The sequence below is a fragment of the Suncus etruscus genome, chromosome 3 (assembly GCF_024139225.1).
Source record: "Suncus etruscus isolate mSunEtr1 chromosome 3, mSunEtr1.pri.cur, whole genome shotgun sequence".
Lineage (NCBI taxonomy): Eukaryota > Metazoa > Chordata > Mammalia > Eulipotyphla > Soricidae > Suncus > Suncus etruscus.
This window is the reverse complement of record NC_064850.1, coordinates 150163689-150188091: the sequence shown is the minus strand read 5'-3', so window position 1 is coordinate 150188091 and position 24403 is coordinate 150163689. Positions and strand designations below refer to the sequence as shown.

General features: G+C 39.3%; 1 long non-coding RNA gene across 1 annotated transcript in view; it reads right to left on the bottom strand.

Annotated features, from left to right (window-relative positions):
• The window catches only part of LOC126003410 (uncharacterized), a 612343-nt gene that overhangs the window by 311317 nt on the left and 276623 nt on the right, over positions 1 to 24403 (bottom strand). Inside the window, exon 2 of the long non-coding RNA XR_007493788.1 lies at positions 17257 to 17343. This is a non-coding gene — a long non-coding RNA (uncharacterized LOC126003410). The remainder of the gene's footprint in view (positions 1 to 17256; positions 17344 to 24403) is intronic.

The window sequence follows — 24403 nt, the reverse complement described above, 5'->3', positions numbered from 1 at the left end:
CATAGAAACACCACTAAGAACCACCAAGAGCCTGCTAACTCAGGCCAATGAATTTTTTTCTTCTAATTTCTTATAGCAATTTTGTTCAATTGTGCCAGGTTTATTTTTGCTGGGAAGCCAGGAGCTGGGACAAAATGTTCTTATCACCCTGTCCTCCCATGTCAAATAGACAAGAACCCTGTGTTTCTCCTGAGACACACAGGCAGCATCAGGGTCCCACAGCTGCAGGCCTATCACACCTGCTTGCTTGCAACAGGTGCTGTGTTTTAAGGCCCAGGCCACAGAGGCTGGGCTAACTGGGGGTGGGCAAGGTGGGGGGCACAGCTGCTTAATTGGGGGTTGGCTATTTCTCCTCTGTGAAGTGCTGTCCCTCTGGAGAAATGGGGATATATGAAACTGTATCCTCCCCCTAAAGAACACTGTCATAATTTTCCTTGTGCTGTGGCCTCAAGTATCAGAGAGAAGGATAAGAAAAGAATCCAGGCCACTTGTTCAAGCTTTGAGATCCACATACCAAACCAACCAGGCAGCGCCTGAGCTGCTGGCATTTCAGGAATGTGCCAGCCAGGGGGTGCAAGTGTGGAGTGTATTTGATGAATAAATGTAGGCTTACCCCAGTTGGCAGAGTTTGGGAAATAAAAATGCAGAGTGGTTAAATAGAACTTACTTACTTTGCGTGCTCAGCTTTGCATAATTGAGTGCATGAACTCCAAAATGTCAATGATGATCATTGCCATACAAATGTACTTCCCAAGAAAAGTACTGTGAGCAGTTTCTATTCTAGGAGAACCTTCTGGTGAACAAAAACCTTATTTGGTGCTGCTCGTCACTATGTTTAATTCAAGGGGAAAATTTAATAGCAAAACAGCAGCATTTGGTACTATTTCTACCACGCCCAAGTCTAGACCCACACACCAGATCTTTCATGTAACCATAGTGCAGGATCGCTCTGTGCCTGTGCTCTTCTGTCCTTGACAAGGGGTGATTCAGGCTCTTGGAGGATGCTAAAATGCTTTTACTTTCCAATGTAAAAATGCCACACACACACACACACACACACACACAAAGAGTGGGAGACATCAGAAAGCAATGAGTAACTCATCTATATACATGAAACACAAGATCCCACCTGAAAAAGTGCAATTCTGTTATGAAAGGGGAGTGAGTCATCTCAGGGAGAGCCTCAGAGATCACAGGAGCCCCAGGTCTAAAGGTACAGCAGAAGTCAGAGTGAGAAAGAGAGTTAGAGAAACTGTTAGGAGTTTACTTAGTGGTAAACTGAATATGCATGAAGAACCAATTTTCGTCTGGGACACTAGAAAATGTCAAAACTCAGTGCTAGCTTGACAGGAGGGAACAGTTTCTGGGGAAAGTGGAAAAAGTCATGGAGCTGTCCCTTGCAGCCACCTCAGTCCACTCCTCCATTTGGGTGAAGATGAGTGAAGCAACTGGGCCTGCAAGAAAGGAAGTGGCAGACCTGAAATAGTTTGTGGGCTTAGGCTTAGTCCATGGGCTATGGGCTCAAAGGGGCATGGCTCTGGTTTTCAGAGAGAAAGTGCCCTTCTATCCACTTTGCCAGCCGCCCCCTCATAGGGCAGAGTCTACAACTGAATTTTCATTCTTTATTTTTGGGGATTGCCACACCCAGAGGTACTTAGGGCTGACTCCTAGCTCTACACATAGGAATAACCTCTAAGTGCTCAGGAATGTGGTGACAGGAATGGAACTGGGGTTGAATACATGAACCAAAAGTGCCTTAAACCTTAAACCTCTCAAGCTCCTGAATTTCCTTAATGCACTCAACAATTTTACGATTTTGATTGTTGATTGGGGGGGCTACAAATGGAAATGCATAGGGATTATTCCTGATTTTGCAATCAGGTATCCCTCCTGGTAGAATGAGGGGACCATTTATGATGCCAGGAATTAAACTAAGGTCAGCCACATGTAAGGCCAATGCTCTACCAGCAATACTACAACTCTGCCCTCTCCCCAGTTTTATGATTTAGAGGCCTCATCTATTGCTCTAGTTCTATCAGGCTCTGACCTTTTAGCATTTGCCTTTGGGCATCTGGTTTATGTGTCTAGCCACCAGGGCAGGCCTTCCAGCCACACTGCCCACTTCCTTTCTCATTGACTACAGCACCCTCCTACTTGGTAATACTGCAACCACTGTCCTGTCTCACTAGAATTACTACAATTCACTCAAATTCTGATGGCACCATCTTGTTTCCCTGAGGTTGGTGGAACAACAAAACCTGCACCAACTGCTCCACATCCTGACTACAGTGATTTACTGTTGGTCTCTCTAGTTCCAACTCCACCACTAGGGACCTTTGGCCAGCCCTGGCTCTCTTCTCTGCCTATAAAATCCAAATCCAGATATATGTCTTAGGGGGTGTCCCTGGATCACCACAGTCCATCTTTTTCTAGATATTGCTTCCTTGACCATCTATCTAAGATGACAGCATGTGGATTCCTCTGATAGTACTTTATTTTATTTTGCTCCACGACTCCATCATCTTTCCACATACTGGTTATGCTTCCTGCCTACAGGCAGAAATAATCTCTCTCTCATTTTTAAAATATGAGTTATATCTGTAGTTCTTTAGTCAATAAATACGAAGGAAGTGATATGTGTAGATTAAGGTCTTTTGGGGGAGGTGGCACACCCAATGGTGCTCAGAGCTTACTCCTGAGTCAGTCCAAAGGGATCACTCCTGGAAGGACCCTATGGGGAGCCTACCCTCATAATTTCACTACAGCCCTACTTTTAAAAAATATATAATTTAATTTTTTTACTTAATTTTAAGACAGCATAATTTACTGTTATTAATGAGGTATGGACATAAGTGTCCCCAAAACAATTCCATAACCAGTGTCATCTTCCTTTCAGCAGTGTCCTCAACCCCTTATTCCTGCCCCCATCCACCCCCTGCCTGACTCTATGACAAGTACATATTCTCTTTAAGTTTAGTCAACTTGGTCTACAATACTGTTACTGGCAGGATTTCATACCTGACACATTCCAACTTCACATATCCTCCCTCAGAGTGACCTCCTGAACCTAACTTTGTCTTTTCCTCCTTAACATATTACCCCCTTCCCTCCTCTGTGGTCTGCATTCTATGGGGATCAGGCTACTTTCTTACTACTGACTGGTAGCTTCTTGCTAAAGGCTTGCTCTTGACTGGAGTTTAGCCACTTCCTGTGGCCAGATCCAGCCTCATAAAAAAGCCACACACATTTATCCATGCCACAGCTCCTGCTGAGCTATCAGTAGGTGGCATATGATGGCTCTGCTTGGATGCCCAGTCCTGGAAAGAACCCAGATCTCACAGTATCACTGATGACGAGTGGAGTAAAGAAGCAATTTAGGTGAGTTCAGGTGAATGTGAATCAGGAATGGTGATAATACTGCTTAGTTAAAGTCACCAAGTTCAGGAAGGTTTGCATTGGAGCCATAGATAGCTGATACAGCAGTTTACTAATTTGTCTTTTTTAAAATTTTTATTGTGAACAAAGTAAATTATGAGTCTTTCACAGTAATATTTAAGGTACATGAGTCAGGGGCATTCCCACCACCAGTGTTGACCTACCTCCCACCCTGTTCCTAGCATGCATCCTATATCTCCCTCCTTTGCCCCTTGGACTGCTAGTTTGACTGATCCCCTCTGTCTATAGCTTGTTGTACATTGGGTATCAATTCTGTTGTCATTGACTTTGGGTTTGGTGTTTTAGTCTGATCTTTTTGTTGTTGTTGTTTTGGTTTTTGGGCCACACCTGGTGACACTCAGGGGTTACTCCTGGCTATGCGCTCAGAAATTGCTACTGGCTTGGGGGACCATATGGAATACCAGGGGATTGAACCTCTGTCCATCCTACCGCTTGCACCACTGTTTTGGCCCTGTCTGATCATTTTTTATGACTACTCAATGATCATATGACTGAAACCTGAAAAGCTATATAGAAGAAAATGTAGGCAAAACATTCCATGACATTAAGACTAAAGGCATCTTCAAGGAGAAAACATCACTGTCCAAGCAAGTAGAAGAAATATAAACAAATGGGACTACCTTAAACTTAAAAACACCTGCATTTCAAAGGTGTTGATTATAAAATATATGGGGCCAGAGTGGTGGCACAGCAGTAGGGTGTTTGCCTTGCACACAGGTGACCTAGGACAGATTGTGATTTGACCCCCTGGCATCCTATATGATCCCCTTCAAGCTAGGAGTGATTTCTGAGCACAGAGCCAGGAGTAACCTCTGGATATCACCGGCCCAAAAACCAACAATATATGTATATATTTACATGTATATATGTATATGTATATGTATGTATTTATATGTATATACATGTATATATGTATATGTATGTATTTATATGTGTATATATATATATATATATATATAAAGTGTTTGGTGAGACCACCCCATGCACTAACCCCTGAGGCAAATGGGTCTAAAGATGTAGGATTCACAAGCAGTCAAAGTTTTATTCCATGGCTGTTTCTGCTATGTGCATTTCCTCAGATGTGCTTCTCTGCTAAGCTTTCCGCTACCCCTCTCTCTCAAGCTTTTGCTGCTTCCTCCTTCAAGTGTCCTCTCTTCTCACTCCTCCCCCAAGCCAGCACCTTTTATTCTTTATTCAAAATAGCTCACGCATTCCAGGTATAGGCTGGTCTGACCATCCAGGTGGAATTAACATCTCAAAAGGAAGCTTACTAAGGGCCTTGAGAGAAGAGATATCTTACACAGGAAACAGTGACTAGAATAACAAAGCTACCCAAAGAATGGGAGACACTCTTTACCAAATACCCATCTGATAAGGGTCTAATAATAAGATTAACAAGGTATGACAGAATTCAACATGAAAAAACATCTAACACCATCAAAAAATGGAGAAGAAATGAACAGATATTTTCTCAAGAAGAATTACAGATGCCAAAGGGCACATGAATAAATGTTCCACATCATTAATCATGGGAAGATGTAAATCAAAACAACAATGAGGTACCATCTCAAAGACTGGCACACATCACAAAGAACAAGAACAACCAGTGCTGGCAGGGATGGGGGGAGGGGTAAAGGAACTTTCATTCTCTGCTGGTGGGAATGCCATCTAGTCCAGCCTATCTGGAAAACAATATGAAGATTCCTCAAAAAACCAAAAACAAAAACAAAAAAAAAACTGGACATTAAGTTCCCACTTAATGCAATACCACTACTAGGAATATACTCTAGTAACACAAAAACACAATACAAAAATGCCCTCTGCATTCCTATGTTCATCACAGCACTATGTACAATAGCTAGAATCTAGAAACAAGCCAGGAACCCCAAAACAGATAAATTGATAAAGAAACTGTGGTACATATACACAATGGAATATGCAGTAATTAAAAAAATGAAGACATAAAATATGCCTATATTTGTATGAACACGGAGATAATTATGCTGAGTGAACTAAGTTAGAGGGAGAGGAATGAAGAGAATAGTCTGCCTCATCTAGAAGATATAAGAAAAATAAAAGACAGAATAAATGAGGAAATGTAATGTAGCAAGTGGGGGATGCCTAAATCAACCTTGACACTAGTGAGATGAGAGACAGAGAAAGAAAAAAATCAAGGTGTGGTGAAGAGAAAGAGAAGTAAAAGGAAGATGAGAATCAGAGATTTTATTTGTTCTGAAGATGTAAAAAGTGGTATAATTAAATATTCAAAGCACAGACTCAACACTGTAACACTGTTGTAATGAGGCTTAAACTACAACCACTGAACTTTGAAATGTGCCTGCTAAGGTGTACCTGGAGACAGGGAGGGTAAAATGTAGTAGAACACTGCTAGAGAAAGTTGACACTGGTGGACGGATTAGTGTTGAAATATTGTATGCCTACATCCCAACTCTCAATATTTGTAACTCACAATTCTTTAATGAAAAATTTAAATAAAATTAAGTTAAAATCCCATGTAAACTACACCCCAGAATTTATCATAACAGTATGACATTTACTTATTGATGTAGACACTAATGAACTTATTTCTTTCTTGTACTTATGGTAAAGCATTAATTAATCTCAAAGATTAATCTCAAAGATTACTGTTAAAGTGTGCTACATAATTCTGTCTCCTTTTATTGGTGGGATTCTTACATTTCTGTCTATAAAAGAATATCTGTACTTATGCTTTCTTTTCAAAATATTTTGGTGTGTGATTTATGTGCTTAATAGAGTGGAGTGAATTGATTTCTTTTTATATTGTAGAAAGTATATTCACATAGTATCAGAATACTAATAATAAGTAAAAGAAACAAGAACAACAAATCTCAGCAGCTTGCCCACAGATATGCTGCCAATAAGTAGCAAAGTTGTAATTTTGTTATTTCTTTGAATAAACTATTCTGAGAAAGGCCTATTCCTTGAAGATAGCTTTTTAGAAATGTCAAAAATACACCAGCTGCTATAAAATTACAGAATAAAATTAATTTACTTCAAAGAATCATGCAGGTACAGCACAGTAAGAAGGTATGCTTGGGTTTCTTTGAGAGACATTTCTGGTTCAGAGAGACAAACCTGAGCATATATCAGCTACCATTGTGTTCTTTGGAATCTGGAAACTCATCTGTGATTGAGCTAGAGGTAAGGTAGTTGGGAATGCCTGCTGCACGGGAATTAACATTGCAATAACTTTACGTTAAAGAAATACGTCTGTATGACTTTGCTTCCTCCTCCACAAAGTGGCAAGACTTGGGCCTAAAAGAATGTTAAGCAGGGATGGTGTTTCTTTGCATGTAGCCAATCCAGGCACCACATATGGTCCTCAGAGTCTGCCAGGAGTGATCCTTGAGCTCAGAGTCAGGAGTAAGCCCTGACAACCAACAGTTATGCCTCTGCCCCCCCCTCTCGCTCATTCACTCACTCTCTCTCCCACTCTCTTTCTCTCTCTCTCTTACACACACACACACACACACACACACACACACACACACACACACACACAACACAAACACACTTAAATGGCAGCAATTACAATCCTGCCCAGTATTAGAGTGAAGCTGCCCTTGGAGACATACTTAGTCAAGACACTAACTAGGGCCAGAGCGTAAGTAAGTGTGTGCCTTGTGGCAGACCTGGGACAGTCCCAGGTTTGATACCTGGCATCCCATATGTCCCCTGAGCCTGCCAGGAGCAATTTCTTAGTGCAGAGCCAGGATAACCCTGAGCACCACAGGCTGTGGTCCAATAACACAACAAACAAAACAAGACACTAATCTTTCTCAAATACATAGATTATTTGGTATCTCTTAATACATTTCAAATCTGATCTCATTTGATAATGGATCCCTGTTCCCCATGAATTTCCAGAAAGGTTGAATGCACAAGAGATTATGCTGACAAGCTCTGGTAAAATTTGGTGAGAAGTCTAATTCTAGAAGTAGGAAGTGAGTGTGCAAGTAGCATAAGCTTTCCAATTCCTTCCACAGGATACAGATTCCATTTTGTTGGTGTTGGTGATTTTGGGTCACATTAGGTAATGCTCAGAGGTTACTTCTGGCTCTGTGCTTAGGGATTACTCCTGACAGGGCTCAAGGGACCATATGGGGTCTGGAGATTGAAAGTGAGTCAATCATGTGTAAGACAAGTGACTTACTTGCTAAACTAGTTCTCTAGTTCTTACTGAATCTATGTTCAGCTGCTCCACTGAGTAAAGACACCTCCCTCTGTATAGTCACCATGACTAACCCTCAGATTTGAGAATAATGCACCAAGTCTCAGACCCCTTTCCAGAAAATCTGTTTGGGGCATGAGTTAAGAGGGTTGTTTTTTGAATTCTGTAGCCCACATTCTAAGAATCTCTTTTCTGCTGGCTTTATGTTGTTTATTTGTATTTTATTTTCACAGAATGTTAGAGTTTAATAGTCATTTCTAATTCCTAATATGTGGGTTGTGGGGGCAGTATTATAAAAAATGCTGCTACATTCCATGTGGCAGTGTCAAGGCAAGGGGTTTGCATGGGAACTCTCTGGGCCTGGAGGTGGACTTTGGGGAATCCAGAAATTATTTCTCCACTTCCTGCTGAACCAAGGCTGACACTCACTGAGCAGCTGTTCTAGTTTCTTCCTGCTGCCTGTCCCCTTTCTCTCCTTTCCTACAGAGCACTTGTCTCTGATCTCTTCGGAAAGGGACACTGCTGATTCTCCCACACTGGTTTCTGTTTTTTTTTTTTATTCCTACCATTTGTCCCTGAACAAGGCATTCCAAGCCAGATTGCCTGATTCCTGTGGTCACTCTTCATTATACAAGATGAGGTAGAAAACCTGAATACTATGTTTCTCTCTCCCCTCTCTCCTTCTGGGTCCTGAAAAGCCTAGAGTTTCATATTTTTATTTAAAAATTCTGTCTTCCCAGATTCTAAAAACACCATTATAGCTTCAAAATTTGCAGTGAGTTCCCCTTAACTCCTAGAGCTAAGTAATAATCATTTAATACAATCAAAATTGTGGAATCAAAGCCAAAAAAATTCTGGCCTTGTAGTCATTGTTCTAGTCCCATACCCAATGAACTTTGTGTCTTCTTTACTACTCTGACTATTTCTCCTCCTATTGGAAGTTACTTTTCATCAAAGTGTGTGAGGATGGCTTTTCTAATCTTTTGTTATCTTAAAATAGACATAACCCCTTGACTTTGGAAATCAAATCATTACTGGAATAATTCACTCTGGAATTGTTCATTTTTTAGATCAATCTTCTCTGGCCATCCTTGGGTCTATGGCCTTACCCACTGGAAGATGTTTCTGTGTAAATGGCAAAAGTCCTGTTTTCTGCTCCTGACAGCCTGCACTTGTCCTACCCTCTTATATAAAATATCACAATTTTCTTTGTGCAAAAGGGATAGCAGAATGAACTGCTTAAATTCTCAAAGTCAATTTGGTGCATATTTTCTTAGCATATCATTATTAATTCAGACCTAAATTGTACACATTTTGTTTCCTCAGAAAATCAATCATGCAGGTAGCAGCCTTTTCTTGGAAACATAATGTGGTCTTTACTTTGCCTCTTCTGGGTGCATATAGATGAAAAATTTATTTGGAGGGTCTCCTAGCCGTTAGCTTCATTAGTTTCAGAGAAAACTTTGAAGAGAAGTTGCATTGATATTAGAACAATTACCCCAAACCAATGCAACAACATTTTGTTATACATCGGCCCTATGATCCATGAGTGGATCTGGATTATGTGTTAGATTTCAGTGGTAGGCATAGGTTAGCTTGTATTCTGTGGTGGCATAGGATTTATTTTCAACAAGTCATCACCCAAGTTTGAGGTAAGGTATTTGGTCATTAGTTTGGTGGGCAAAAGCAGAACTTGTCCAAGAGTTCCAATGAAAAGATAGATTTTTCTGTTCCAGGGGAATGTGACAGAGCAAGCACCCTTGGTGGCCATAGTGAGTGGCCTTCATATACAGGCTTTCAGTAAATAGTAGAGGAGATTCCATATGTGCCTAGATGGAAATTGGAGCTGAATTCAGACTGGAATTCTCAGAAAGTACTGGACCAATGTGAATCATCAATCACAGGAATAAAGATTCAGAGGGTAGCAGAAGGGGAAAAGAAACAGAATAGAAGCTGGTTTGCACTGGTGGTCTAATTGGAGTTTTTGTTCTATAGAGACTGAGCAGAAAACACAGAGGAACACAAGAAAGGGAGTTTATCTCTCAGAGGCCAAATTTCAAGGAAGAATGGACAAAGATACTTGCTTCTCTGACCTAGCTATTCTGGGGAACCTGGAATCCCAGGGTACTCATGGTATGTTCACAACGAGACAAAGGACTGACAATGCTCTGTTCAAAATGCTTTGTTCTTTATGTCTTGAAAAGTAGCTTGTTCTTTTGAATCCAAAGAACTGTTTCAAGTTGTCTTTATCTGTAATTATGAATACTATAAGTATTCTTGATTACTTTCCTCTTGATTTATATACTAGGGGAGTAATAGGTTAAGTAGAATGAATTTTGTGAGAGAGAATTTAAGTTGATGACAAGTTCATACCCAAGCATGCATTAAGTCTTCAGTAACCTAGTAAATCCTACAGCAACCTAGAAACCACAATTAGCAGTGTTATAATTATCAGAACTTATTTCATATCATATAATAAACGATAATCTGGGGCCAGAAGAGAAGTGTAGCAGGTAAAGTTCTTCTTGCCTTGTATGCAGTAGACCCAGGTTTTATCCCCAGCCATCATGTAAAGTTTCCTGAGCACTGTAAGGAATAATTCCTGAGCACAACCAAGAGTACTTCCTGAAAATTATGAGGTGTAGCCTCAGTGGCTTTCTCCAAATAAAATAATATTTTTAAAAGTGGAAATTTAAAATTAAAGTATAAAGTTTATTTTAGGGAAATTCAATTTTATGAATTTTATTCATATAAAAGGCTCATATTTTGGGAAGCTTACTTAATTTGCACGAGAAATTGTGCCTTTTGAATAACTGTGGCATTATTTTGACCCTATGTTATTTGATACTACAGTATGTTGTCTGGTATCAAAAGCAGAAAGACTCCACGTGCAAAGTTCACTCTGCTTCACCCAGCCCTCCTCATGGTGCTCAGAACCTCTGGCACAGTTGAGTGTGGGAAGGGCTGCACTAAGGATGTCTCTATTCATGTCACATTCATAGTACTGTCTGGAGTTTCTTGGGATTCCATATGCATTCTACTGTTAAATCTCCAGTACTTCCCAAATCCTCCTCAAATGAAAGTAGCTAATCTTTGGTCTATTGTATTTTTGAAGCTCCTCCAGTAAATTGAGTCTAGGCTAAAGGGTTCAGCTTGAAAAACATGAATTATAGGGGTAAATCTAGTGTTCAGAGTTTCAGGTGCAGAAAGGTCATTCCATTCTGCATCAGTGAGCCAAGCATGATCTTGCATGTTTATCTCTCCCACCGTCAGCTCCACACTTGTACCCTGCTTGCTCACTCAGTTTGTGGAAGCTACGGGCCACAGGGAAAAAGTATAGGAAGCTGAAATGAAAGTGCTACTGCAATTCCAGGAGACATTCTCTAAGGTATAAAATAAGTACAGGAAAAAGAATTTACATAGGGATTTTTGATTTAGCCATAAAGATAAGAGAACCTTCACTCTTTGGGTAGTGAAAATTCCCACAATGACCATCTACATCTCAGCTATTCGCTGCTGAGATGTGAAGCAATCATATAAAGAGATCAAGATAGTCACAATAGGGCAGCTGCAAAGAGTAGGACCAAAGTCCATCCAACCCTAAATCCTGTCAATTGTCATCTCTTAATTTGCAGTTCCTTGAACCTAGAATGGTTTCTGCCTAAGAGATGATGATTTTAATGAGTTCAAAATATTTGTTTGGGGACTAGAAAGATAGTACAGGGAGTAAAGTGCTTCTCCCATAACTTGATTCTATCTCTGACACCACATGTGGTCCCTGGAATCTTTCCAGGGATGATCCCAAGAGTAAAGCCAGGAGTAAGCCCTGAGAATTACTCCAGGTATTTAAAAATCTAACACAATATTCATTTAAAAAAAACTATTATGGTGGGAAATGGAGGGAAAAAAGGATGTCTTTTTTCTTACCAAATTTTCTTTGCTGTCCTATATATTAAACTCAGGATCTTAAGCATGTGTTCTATCATTGAATTCTATCTTCGGACTCCTAAATATGAGTTATCTGGCTCTGCTTGGATATTAGGGATTAACATATTCACATCAAAAATAAAATCTTGGTTACTTTAATGATTTGTTTAATGTAATTTTTTCTCCTTTTGAACACAAAATGAAATTCCAGAGAAGTTGGATCCCATCCTGTTGGTAAGGGGACTCTCTCTGGTTAATTTCTATCTCTGGATAGTATGAAATCTAAATCTCTGGGAAAATATGGTTTCTTCCTTTTCCCCCATGCAAGGGTGATTGATATTTTGTCAATAGCTTTCAAGTCCATGGTCATAGCACCGTACTTTTATAATTATTATGCACCCACTGATTATTCAGAGCTTGGCATGTGGCACTGTTCAAGAGGTTAATAGGATATACTACTCTGAGTTCTTTCTGTCATAGGATTTTTACCTTTTGTGCCTCTTCATAGAAGCCCTTTCCTACAGAAAGTGACTCCCATCTGCTTTTACAAACAAAACTTTTGAAACTGAATGTGTAGGTATTTCCTCCTACCAAGGCATTCTCCAGTTTTCTGCAGATGCTACAGAAAATTCCACACGTGTGTGTGTGTGTGGGGGGGGGGATTTAGTGGTATAGTCGGCAGTGTTCAAGACTCATTTCTGGCTTTACCCTCAGGGAATACTCCTGGCAGAGCTCAGGGGACCATATAAAGTGCCAGAGATCAAACTAGGGTTGACTGTGTGCAAGAAAAGTGCCCTACACACTATATTATAGCACCAGCACACTTAATCAGTTCTGAATCAGTTCTGATGCTAAATATCTATAATTATCACAGATCCTTCATTAACATGGGCTTTATTTCACTTCAAATATCAATCACAATTCCCCAAATTCTCCTCTATACTGACTAATTAGCTATAGATTGAAGTTCCCATCCTCCTGTCTGATAATTTACTAGACTACCTTCACAGAAATCTGTAAAATGATCTACTTCCTACTACATGGTTATTGGAAACAATACAACTCAGAAACCGCTTAATGGAAAATCTAAATGGGAGAGGGATGGAGAGGAAATAGCATTCTCCTATAACTTTCTGGCCATTTCCCTGAGTTTAATGACCTGGAAATGATAGAAGCCTGAAGGTTGGTTCTATGAGCTCATCAACTGTCCATATGGGACTAACTCACACTCCAGCTCTTCTTTCCTTCTCCCTTTCTTGGAGGAAAGACATGACCTACCTTCTACCACGTTCTTTTTTCTTTAGTTTTGCTCTGTTTTGCTTTGTGGTCACACCCAACAGTTCTCAGGGGTTACTCCTGGCTCTACACTCAGAAATCACTCCTGGCAGGCTCGAGGGACCATGTGGGATGCCAGGATTCGAACCACCATCCTTCTGCATGCAAGGCAAATACCCTACCTCCATGTTATCTCTCCAGCCCCCCTACCACGTTCTTGATCTTTCTGGTTACCAACTCCCATACTGAAGTTCTCCAAGTACACATCCCCTCTCCCTATAATTAGACTATTACCAATTAGAAATTTCAAGAAATTTATGAGCCATTAACTAGGTGGCAGGAGCAGAGATCAAATCTATTCTTTCTTATCAGTGGTCTCAATGGAAATACTTAATTTATTAAAATATCTTGTTACATCAACAGGACTGTAGAGATGGGCCATATTCTGTCATTATGATCTTGAGGTGATTATTTGATGTTTCTTAGATGACTTTTTAAATGATAAATGTTGGTGCTCAAGATTTGGAGAACTGTTTAACCCAAGCATTTGAGGACAATAATTACATTTCACTATTCTCACTGTTTGGATTCTTCTTTTCCTTTCTCAGTCCTGTAATGGATTGAATTATTACACAGATACTGAATATCATACCACCATTGCCTTTCCTTAACCCTGCGTGAGAATTTCATACTCCAACATCAGATACTTAATATTGACATGCACATCCATTACCATTGAACAGTGGATAGAGATAATTGGGCACCGTCTTTGCCCTGAACTGCAAAGCATGGTGGGTATTGTTTTCACAGTGAGAAAATGACTTATTAAGTCATTGATCTAAAGACCATGAGGCACAGATATGAACCCCTAAGAACTTTCTATTAAAGCTAGTAAACCACATCCTACTGACCTATAACTAAGAAAACTAAATGGGCACTGAGTTGGGATAAGGTTTTATAGCATCAAATTAATATCTTCTCTTCCTTAAAAATTCTTTAACTTCCCAGGAGAAGATCTCTCTTTCTCTATTTCTGTCTCACATTAAATTACGTTTTGCTGCATCAAATTTAAGGCAATGTTTATGTCTAAATGAGAGCCAGGAGACAGGGCACCTTATCATTAATTTATTTGTCCCATTAGATCATTGACAAATGATTATACACTCCACAGTTGTATTATTTGCTCTTAATATTTTTGGGGGGTGGGGCAGAGACGCAAGTGGTAAGGCATCTGCCTTCTCCATGTTAGCCTAGGACTGACCATGGTTTGATGCCCAGTTGTCCCATATGGTCCCCCAAACCAGGAGCAATTTCTGAGAGCATAGCCAGGAGTAACCCCTGAGCGTCACAGGGTTTGGCCCGAAAAAGCAAAAAAAATTTTTTTTCCTTGGATTTTTGGGGCACACCCAGCGGTGCTCAGGGATTATTCCCGATTCTGAACTCAGAAATCACTCCTGGAAGACTCTGAGGACAATATGGGTTGTCGGGGATTGAACCTGGGTCTGTCCAGGGTTGACTGCATGTAAGACCAATGCCCTACCTACTCCAGCCCCATATCATCTTAAATTATTCTTACTTTTATTTCCTTTATCTTCATAGTTTAAATTCAAGACATTGTTGGCATCTTCTCCAGAGGTGAGCAGGAAAAGCAAAAGGAAAGACTTCAAACTGATTAGAATACTGATGCAGTTGAGAATTGAACAGCCCTTTGCATCAATTCATGAGATTGTCAAACTCAAGTTACTACAAGACATTCAACTTGCAAAACGTTTGTACCTACTTCAAATCAAATCAATATTTTCTACTTAAAAGAATGATATTTCAGAGTATAAAAGTTGCCTTAAGTATGACCACAGTGAAAATACCAGGCAAATATATTCCTTAACTTACATGTGCAAAGTTAATGGAGCTGCTTCTAAAAAGCAGGTCAATTATAGCCAAGGACTCTTATTTCACTAGGAAAAGGGGAAATGGTGTTCTTTATTATATTTAACTTAGTTTAGTGTTCTTCCAGAAGAGAACTCAGAAACAAGAATGTAAGTACGAGTAGGTTTTTAGAAATGAAGTGATCCTAGAGAGCCGAAAAGAGAAAGAGCGCCTTTGAAACATGCATTTTAGGCATGCTCTATGTCCTGGGTTCTGAGACATAGATTCACTGAGTAATTCTGGAAAGTAATGTCAGGTGCCTGCTAGGAATTCCCCACTAGATGGAAGAGATGGAGTATAAAGGCTTTATTCCTAATATCCTTTGCTAAGGGTTGCTTCTGCATGGTGGTTTTCCACAGGGCCCCCCAGGCACCCTGTGAGCTCTCTTAATCTGTGCTCTGAGGAAATGTCTCTGGGGCACAGACCACCTGAGGTAATCAAAGTACTGACTTAGTGGACTTCATTCTGACATGAAGTTTAAAAAATCTCTGTCTCTAAGAGAGAATAAATTATACAATTTGCAGCAACATGGATGGAACTAAAGGATATAATGCTGAGTGAGCCTGAAAGAAAATGATAAGTGGAAAATGATCTGTCTCACACATCAGATTTAAAGATACACAGCAATGTAGCAACAAAGGTCCAAAGGCAACATAATGAAAAAAATTAATCTGAACAACTGAGTTGGGAATGTTGAGAGAAAGGAGTGTTGGGCCAGTAGTTGGATCCACTGGTGATGGGAATGGTGCTGGATGTGCATAAGAAACCCTGACTTCCTAGAAATTGTGTCCACACTGCCTAATGAAGGTTTTTATTCTACTTGGGTCAGTATTTGGTTCCATAACCCTGAAATCTCTGGACCTTTGTGGTTGGTCTCTGTATTCAAATATTGATTCTCTGAGTCAGTCTCTCTATTTTCTCTCTTGGAAGGACACACAAAGATATTGAGGCCTCTTAGCAGGCACAACAAGGAGTGAGAAACACCACCTACTCACAATTTTTTAGTTAATCAATCAATTTTTCTTTGGATTTTGGGCCACATCCAGTGACACTCAGGGTTTACTGGCCTTGAGCTCAGAAATCGCTCCTGGCTTGGGGAACCATATGGGACATTGGGGGATTGAACCATGGTCTGTCCTGGGTCAGCTATGTGCAAGACAAAAGCCCTACTGCTGCTTCTTTTTTAATTTATTTATTTAAAGAAATGTATCACATAGTTGACATATTGATCATAATACATTTTTTTCAGGATGACAGAAAGTGAAGTTATTAAAAAATAGAAAGTAGAAAAAATAAGTAATGATGATATGGAAAAAAGAAAGAAGTAAAAGTTCATTAGCAAGTATATTCATGAAAATTATTGTATCTTCAATAAAGTCATTAATACATTAGCCTCCTTGTTGCCCACCCCAGCACAGGTTTCCCTGTCCCCAGAAGATGAAGTTTCTGTAATCCACCTACTCATAATTTTTATCTAGTGGAGTACAATTTGATTTCTGTGTTAATATACAGGAAAGTGACTAGTACCTGGTATTCTCACTACTTCTTTGATTTTGATTTACTCTTTCAAACACCTACTTTCATAGTTCCTCAGATTCCTAAACACCTAAGAAAGACTGAAAGATAATGTTTCCTCTGCCTACTTCCTGCCTCTGTCTTTACAGAGAACTAGAAGTCTAGCTTTCTTTTTTTTTATTATTTTTATTTTAATTATGACAACAAAGATGCAAAGAAAGAGGACAGGGTAAAGTTACAGTGGAAGCCCAATCACCCATAAACAAAATTCACGGTATTCCCATCGATGATATCCCAGCCTTGAATTTTCAGCCAAAGAACTTTAAGAAAAACAAAACTAAACCCATGTACAATACAATTACTTTGTCCCTCAAATCCCCAGTTGTAGTACATACTATTTCTTAGCAGCACACAATATAATCTAAAGACATTAGACTTATGTAACTCCTTAAACATTGAGGGCAAAGTACATTTCTCTAGTTCCATGCACATGCTTACTAGTTTAAGTTAACCTCAAAAGTTTTAGTGGGTTATTTTTCTTAAGGATTAGCGTCAAGGGAACTTAGTAAAAACCGGTATTAAAGTGGCATTTGTTTGCATAGGCCCACCAAAACATAAGGGACATGGAAAGACAAATTATGGTCTAAATACAAGGAGACCCTACCCCTGAAGTTTCCTGGCACAGGACTGACTCTAGGCTCCAGGCAAACTAGTTTGTCCAATTCAAGTCATCGTCTGTAGTGGCAATACACCTCCATTCCTCACATAGTCTCTGTTGTTGGTATCATGCTTCTGTATTAAAGATCCTGGAGTCTGCATATCCCATATTGCAGTCAGGATGGTGCAGAGCATGCTCTTGTTTCACCTCACACTTAAGTGGCACTAGAGAGAACCATGTCCTGTAGAGCAGGTCATTGATGTTGTCAAGTCTTCTCAGTGTAAACGGAAGTCTCTTTTTAGGGGGTCGATGTCAGACCCTTGGTAGTGTCTTTCCTGGTAGAGGACTGCTTCCAGCTGTTGCTATAAAAGACCTTGGATGTTTCGTAGATAGCTTGCCTGGTTTTGGCGTGAATGGAGGATGCCCATTCTTCTGAGGCCTGTGCCAGGTCATTATATCAATGTTCAGGGTGTAAGGTACATTGTACTGAGATTTATTAGATAAGAACTTATCTATATGTATGGTGTTTTCCCATTTTAATGTGTCTATGCAAACAAGGATCAATGCCATGAAGCGTTATTGGTGCATCTGGAGGCAATAGGAACAAGACCAGCAATTTCCATGACATAGTTCAATCATAGGGATCAAACTGAGGGACATTTCCAACAACAATCCTTACTATACAGCTTACAAAGAAAAGACAAGATGAAAAGTGGATAGAAACATCATGGTAGAAAAATATATAGAAAGTTACATCAGTTAAAGAAAATACCCATAAAATATTCAAAAGATATATGTGTTCAATATGTGTTCAATTAGTGTCATTCGAAATAGTTCTGGGATTTGTTAGAACTACTGTATGTCTTAGGTCAGAGATTAAAACTATGTGTTACTAAAATTAAGAAGGGTAAATCTGGGGTACTGATGGTTGGGAGGAGCATATGTTCGCCCCTGCGCGGTTTGCAAAATGTAGACTGGTATGAAATTTCCAGTGACAGCCTGAGTATAGCTGAGCAGCTATCTGCCACCCATCAGATCAAATTCCACCCCCTAAGCCCAACCCTAGGCCAGTGTCCGGGCCTGGCCTGGGAGTGGGGAAAACCCAGGGTGCCCCGTCAGCTCCTTCCAGGAACCCACCTGGAGATCCGGAGGAATGGGGGAGAGGGGGGTCGGGTGACCCAGGTCCGGGCCCCCCCCCCCCGACCCTAGGCTGGACCAAAAGGCCGCTGGCACATGGGGAGGCCTGCCAGCTGCCCGTCCATGCCGGCTCAAAATCCTGCTCCAGGAAGGGAGAGGGACCCTCCCAAGCCTGAAGGACAGGGATTTGACCCCACCCTAGGCTATTATAGTCTTCCTTTCAGCCACATTTAAAGCTGCACAGACCTGGTTCTTAATGAAAACCTCAAAACAAAACAGGGAAATCCTTGACTTATAAAATGAATGCCTTGTTGCAAATTTGAAAATCCATTTCTGGATGTAAGTGTATATATTGATTCGTAATTCCTTTTTGTATAGCAGCAAACTTAAATTTAGCTGCAATAAATGAGTACCTCTGGCATATTGAGTACAAGGTCAGTGCAAACAGATGCAAACAGAAAAGAACATCAATATGTTTCCTTAATATTATTCCCATTTCATTATAGTCTGAAAAAATAAAACCAAGAAGACCATGGTTATAAAAATGCAATTTTTGTGCTTATTTTCTCTTCTTTTTCTTTCATTTGTCACATGAAGCTTCTTTGAATTCAGTTTTAAAACTAGGCATCACAACCCGTATGCTCCACGATAAAGAAAAGTGAATTCAAACTGACTTGAATTGTCTGTTAGCTCGGAAACTTAACAAAACCTGAGATATAGGTTCTCTATATGTAGTAAATCACTATAGATAATGGGCTATTATCTAACAGTGAAGATTCAGATCTAGCACATCTATGAATTATTTTGGTTTCAGACATTCTACACTATCCCAAGACATTGTTTTAAAGTAGGCAGAATATTGATTCTTCAATTCAGCAATATCTGAGAAGGAAATAAAATGGCTAGCATTTTCAAAGCATTTTGAGAGAAGCACTAGAAATAATTTTTGATACATTTATTGGGCAATAAGGTGACTGCAAGCTTTGTGGGAGGTCTGTGGTTGAAAAAGTTTCCATAGTAGTTCTAGAATAAAGTGCAGATGAAATGATGCTGGTCCCCCCAAACTCCACAGAGATGTGTGTGTTGTGAGGAAAGCCATACTGAGTTGATGACAGACTACAATCAAAGAAACACAACAGAAACACTCTAGGATCCTAGCAAGGCCATATCATCTATGGAAAATTATTCCATATTATTCAAAATCTCACTTCTGAGATGTCACAAGCCTAATAGATCTGGTATGTCTAGTCATGTGGTTGAAATTGGCCATCCCTGCTTAGTTTTGTCATAGTCCTTATGTACAATTTTAAAGGGAACTGTCTACTTTAAGATAAATATAGTTCTTCTGAAATTGACCCAAGGAGATTAAGAGGACAAGAGTAAAGGGAATGGGTATTTGATTTGTATTTCTAAATTATACATGTCTGCACACCTATACTTCTTCCTACCTCAAACTATGAATACATGGGAGGGACCAATAATCAATAGATGAAGGAAGAGTTTGATTCATGAAAGATTTTCTTGTGAATTCTAGCTCAAAATAACTACACCTGCACAACAGCTTCATAAGAGTATCCCTGAAAGACAAATGAATGGAAATTCTTTAAAGAGTTAGAATTGTAAGTAATTGATTCATTGTCAGCCTTGTTTTGAAGAAAGGACTAGCTCTATGTAAGAACAAAAACAAAAAATATATCTATATTTGTATTTATATCTATATAATATTATATATCTAGATATATATTTGTGTTCCATTTTTTGATTTTATTAGGAATTGAGAGTGATTATATGATTATTATAGGAGCTCTGGAGAACAGACAAATAAATATGTGCTTATGAGAGTGGCCATGAAATGTAAGAATCTCTGGATGATTTGTTAATACATCTGTGAGGATATTCACTGAATAAAAGGCATGAAACTACCAAATAGTTTAAAACAATTTGCCTCTAAGATAGAGGCACATCATCACAGTATTAACATCTTGGTGATAAAAGATCAACATTGATGCAACTGAGCTCACATGGTGTTGGAATTGGTTTCACTAACTGAAAGTGACATAACTTTCTCCTTGCCAAAGCCCCTTGCTGATGCTAGAACATAGATCTGATTTCTTTTAATCAACCAAGTAGCCACTTAGTGGCAGGTTTGATAGATTACAACTCTCTTCTTTGAAGGGAAGATTCTTTTCTTTCCTGAAGTTAATTTATATTCTAGTTAATAGTTTGAATTTCCTGTCTGCCACATCAATGCATTCGATAACTTATAGGATATAATAGACACTGTCATTCAGGCCAAGGAATTCACTGACAATAAGGGAGAGTTCCAGATTCAATCAATGAATCCCATAATTGTGGATATTGGAATCTCTAACTTATTATCTACTTACCATCCTGTAAGCACTGTAGCAAATGACTTGTTGGACCACTGAAATGATTGGAAGAGGCCCAATAGTGGTGCCCACTTGGAAGATGACACTTTGCAAGGATAGGACATTGTCACCTAGGATAGATTTTTTTCCCCAGTGATGGGCCCCAAATAGGTTAAATATGTGCCTGGGAACTATGTAATAAAACTTGCATGGGATGCTTCCCTGGCTTGGAGGGACCATATGGGACACCGGGGGATCGAACCATGGTCCTTTCCTTGGCTAGCGCTTGCAAAGCAGACACCTTGTCTCTAGCGCCACCTTGCCGGCCCCCTTCCTCACATTCTTAAGAACACTCTTGAATTTGAACATTCTCAAGAATATTCAAGAATTACCTGCATTAAAAAGCTTGTTGGTCAGCCTGCTGGCAGGGCAGATCACTCCACATCTAATGGTGTGCTGAAACTAGCCTGACTTCGATGAACGGAATGCATAGAATCCAGACTCTTTAAATATAGGAACCTGATACCAACAATAGCTAAAGTATGAAAAAGTTTCACTGGGACCACGGAGAATGACTCGGGTTGGACAGACTGGTTTGCCTGGAGCCCAGAGTCGGTCTTATGCCAATAAATCTCGGGGGTGAGGTCTTTTTTGTAATCAGGCCAAGGATATTTGTTTCTGTTTTCCCCATATTTTTCTGGGCCTATGCAAACAATAGCGATTGCCACTGTCACACTTACTATTTTTTTCTTTAACCCTTATTCTTTAAGAAAAAAAAAAACAAAAAACAATTTACTGAACTTAAAAACAAATAACTGTAGTAGAATGCCTGTCTCGAATACAGGCAGGGATTGGAATGGGGGAATGTTACACTGGTGAGGGAAGTGATCTGTTTGTGACTGTAACCCAACTATAATCATGTTACTTAAATAAAATATTAATTAAAAAAACTTGTTGGTTCTTTTCCACTCATGGAAAAATATCTCACCTATAAACATCTCCCAAACTAACTCTTTTTATAAGTTTAATTCACTTTATTTAAAGATCATGTATCACATAGTTGGCATAACTAATCATAATACATGCTTCATGGGAGAGGAGTTATTTGAAAAGAAGAGAAGAAAAATAGAAAGAAGAGAACAAAGAAAAAGAGTACAGAAACAAATTCATGAAAATTATTGTATCTCCAAAGAGGCCATTAAGTCAACTATAGAAGATTTAGTAAGCTCTTGTTGCTAGGTGGCCATTTTGTTACTTCATTTGTTTCTGAACATTAGGTAGCTTCAGAGAATTATAGATGTCTAAATGTTTGAGTTCCTATGGGGATGGCAGTATTAAGCAAAAAATAAGGTGTCATATGGCAGCAAATATGATCACACAATTCAGAATTCCAAGCACACTATAGCTGATCCTGTAGCTTTTTTGGGCTGTGTTTTCATCTGCCAGGGCTTCCAGAAACATGAGAAGGCAGGGAGTAGATGCCCATATTCAAGTCAAAAATTCCCTGGTGATATCAGCTCAAATACTGGCAGACTTAGTTTAGGCCAGATTAGTGTCTGCAGAGAGCCTTAGAGAAACGGTGAAGCAGGTTCATTGGCAAAGCAAAGATTGAGATGTGACTTTGGCAGGGCAAAAATTTGGACTACTCTCCCCTCCTGATATTGAGTTCTTAGTCACATGGGTGTATCCATAATTTTTCATGGCTTGATTTACATAATTTTCTTCTTTCTTTCTTTCTTTCTTTCTTTCTTTCTTTCTTTCTTTCTTTCTTTCTTTCTTTCTTTCTTTCTTTCTTTCTTTCTTTCTTTCTTTCTTTCTTTCTTTCTTTCTTTCTTTCTTTCTTTCTTTCTTTCTTTCTTTCTTTCTTTCTTTCTTTCTTTCTTCCTCTCTCTTTCTTTCTTTCTTTCTCTCTTTCTTTCTCTCTCTTTCTTTCTTCCTTTATCTCTTTCTTTCTTTCTCTCTCTTGCTTTCTCTCTTTCTTTCTTTCTTTCTTTCTTTATTTCTTTCTTTCTTTCTTTCTTTCTTTCTTTCTTTCTTTCTTTCTTTCTTTCTTTCTTTCTTTCTTTCTTTCTTCCTTCTTTCTCTCTTTCTTTCTCTCTCTCTTTCTTTCTTCCTTTATCTCTTTCTTTCTTTCTCTCTCTTTCTTTCTCTCTCTCTCTCTTTCTTTCTTTCTTTCTTTCTTTCTTTCTTTCTTTCTTTCTTTCTTTCTTTCTTTCTTTCTTTCTTTCTTTCTTTCTTTCTTTCTTTCTTCCTTTCTTCTTTCTCTCTTTCTCTCTCTCTTTCTTTCTTCCTTTATCTCTTTCTTTCTCTCTCTCTTTCTTTCTCTCTCTTTCTTTCTTTCTTTCTTTCTTTCTTTCTTTCTTTCTTTCTTTCTTTCTTTCTTTCTTTCTTTCTTTCTTTCTTTCTTTCTTTCTTTCTTTCTTTCTTTCTTTCTTTCTTTCTTTCTTTCTTTCTTTCTTTCTTTCTTTCTTTCTTTCTTTCTTTCTTTCTTTCTTTCTTTCTTTCTTTCTTTCTTTCTTTCTCTCACTTTCTTTTTTCCTTTCTCTCTTCTTTCTTCTTTTCCCACACCTGGCTATAGTTATCCTATAAGGCTAAGGAGTTATCCTGACTCAATGATCACGCTTGTCTGTGTTCAGAGGACCATATGAGTTGAACATGGTATTGAACATGGATCTATACAGACCTACCAGGAATTTCCTGCAGTGCATGCTAACTATGGTGCTCTTTTTGTTTATTTTGGTACTTAAAAACTTGTGTTAGTTACTCTGGAGAAGAGTATCCAGTGGAAAAGATGAGCTGTAAAGGAGCTATAGTAATATAAGCTGCAGCATCCAGAGTGTATTCCATGCACTTGAAAACTTGAGCAGAAGAATATGCAAGTTTCTAATGCCATAGTCACCCTAGGTAAAGAACAATGTCAAAAAGTTTTGTTGGAGCTCTTCTGCTTTCAGTATCTTATATTGATGGACAAAGAATACCAACATCATATAAGCATGCACAAGCTACTTCCTGTCACACTTTTGTGCTTTTCTTTAGCCAAGAATTTGAAGGAAGACTCTTTACTAAGTTATATACTATGGATGTACTCTATGGAAAAAGGAATCTGATGCCAGAGTCACACAGGAATCAAAAACTTTGTTTATATGGCATCTGGCCCTGTTTAGAGACTTGATCTGGGAGTTGAAGAAGTTAAAAGAAAAGACCAACGAGAAAAATGTACTAAATTCCTTATTGGAGCTGTGCAGCCTCTATATTTCTCTGTTATTGCAGTCTGTTTGCTCTGTTGCTTACACCTGTAGAGTTGTGTAACTCTACCCTGGATTTAGGTGTATCTACCTGAGACCCACCCATTCCTGGGAGGGCTCTTGGGAAGCGGATATTGTGTGTATCTTTACCTGCAAGACCCCGCCTTTTCCTAGGAGTGGTCTTGGAAAGGTAAGAGAAGGCCTTTGACCCAGGGGATTAGGGTCTTTTGTCCTTCTTTGCCAGCATGGAGAGGTATGAGGAAAAGACATGGCCGAACAAGTTAAGACACAGGGCAAGCTAAGGATAGCATGCATAAATGGTTGAGATTGACCACACATGTGGCGGATAGGGTATGAATAAAACTGATACTTCCTGATGCCTGTCTCTGGATGAGTCTGATTCCACCGCTTACCTAAACCTGGGACCCGCCAGCTGAATGGGGGTTGTGGAGCCACATGGCCTGGGATGACAGAGAAAGGCCTTCATCCACCATCCAAGTCCATTCTAAGGGCTTAGTGCAACAGTGTTGTAATGTTTTCATCTTTGTTTATCTTTGCTTTCTCTGTTTTGAACTTTCCTAAAGTTGTTGTTATAATATAGGGAATGGAGTATAATGGAGGACTCAAGAATCTTGAGTTTTTCAAAACATTTACATGCAAGCAGTAAGGTGAAACTAGAGGA